The following is a 1,534-nucleotide window of genomic DNA, read 5'->3' on the forward strand; positions in this document are numbered from 1 at the left end:
CTCTCTCTCTCTCTCTCTCTCTCTCCTCATCCTCGCTCCGACATCTCACGTCATTGCAGGTTCATGCAGTCATGTATATTCAGCTTCTACGTAATACGCTCATTTTATTCTCGCACTCTCTCCCTCCGTCTTTCCCGCCCCCACCCCCCTCTCTGCTATCTATCACTAAATCTATATCTTTCTCTCCCCCAGTTAGAAGGTGTTGCTGACAAACCATGTGCCTTTCATCTCTCTTTTTCCCCATTTTTACTCTACTGTTAACGGATTGCTACTAATGTGTTTAAGAGCTCACCTCTCGATGAATAGCTTTTACTTTTCAAAGGTGTTTGACCAGGCAAAGGTGACCGTTAGTAAAGTCCATCATTTATTTATTTATTTACTTATTTATTGTAGTTAAGAAAGCAGAACGCTACACCATGGCGATTAGCACCGGTTTGAAACTGTAACAGTTTGCTTCTTAAAGTTTTCGGATTTTGTTGCTCGTTGTATATATTAGAATGGTTCTCTAACAGACCTTCGTGCACAGATCACGAGCTGGTGATGACCTTCAACACCGAAGGAGGATGGTTTTTAAGTCGTAGCAAGCGTTTTACGGCACTTTCAATACGGTTAGGTCATAAAGTGCCAACGATTAGAGGTGTTACAAGAGAGTACCAAGCTCAAAGTAGAAAGAGGACAGGTAGCTCTATGGACGATAGTTGTTTGGATTCTCAGCTTCCCGGGAAGCATACAGTGCAAGCGGCTGATTAAGCGCTCAAAAACTAACAAACTGACAAGGTCTTTCGCTGTTATGGTTAATTAAACTTTCTCGTGGCTTCGCTTGTGAACTTCAAGCGCTATTCTTTTTTTAGAACGATTTTCCACAAACAGGGCATTTGGACAAGTGGCAATGTTAGGATTTGACTGCCTCAGTTTTACTTCTTTAAATGTATAAAATTATTTTTAAAATTTTAATGCTTTTCATTTGCTAGAAGAGGAGTCTTTAGTGTTTACAGGCTAAGTTCTATATTTCGCTACCGGGACCTTAGAATTATAAAGTTCTATCTGCTCAGTACCTACTTTTGAGAATTTTGACGTAACAAATTTTGAGTTTCACGACATGTCAAGCTTTTTCGAATGCAATTTTTTGAATAACTTGATAACGACTCCGAATAATCTAACAATTTTCATAGAGCAGATAGAGCATTAATTTGGTTTCCGACCCGTAGTCTTAGTTTCTCAAAAGGGCCAAAATGTCAGATAGAACTTTGTACATGTACATGTCATTCTAAAGTAGCGATCTGTGGGACCAAAGTTGTCACTAGATCTAGTCTTATTGGAAGACGGACCCTCATCTTTATCAAGGTCTGCTCTACATTTAGCACACTAGAGCAGACAGGCATGCATAAACTTTCGTGGGGCGTCAATCGCATTAAAATAATATATATACCATGCCCTCGTTTTGTCTGATATGAAAGCTTATCTGAAGTCTAAACATCTTTCTCTCTCTCTCTCTCTCTCTATCTATCTATCTATCTATCTATTGCTCGTGACA

The sequence above is a fragment of the Aplysia californica genome, unplaced genomic scaffold (assembly GCF_000002075.1).
Source record: "Aplysia californica isolate F4 #8 unplaced genomic scaffold, AplCal3.0 scaffold00013, whole genome shotgun sequence".
Classification (NCBI taxonomy): Eukaryota; Metazoa; Mollusca; class Gastropoda; order Aplysiida; family Aplysiidae; genus Aplysia; species Aplysia californica.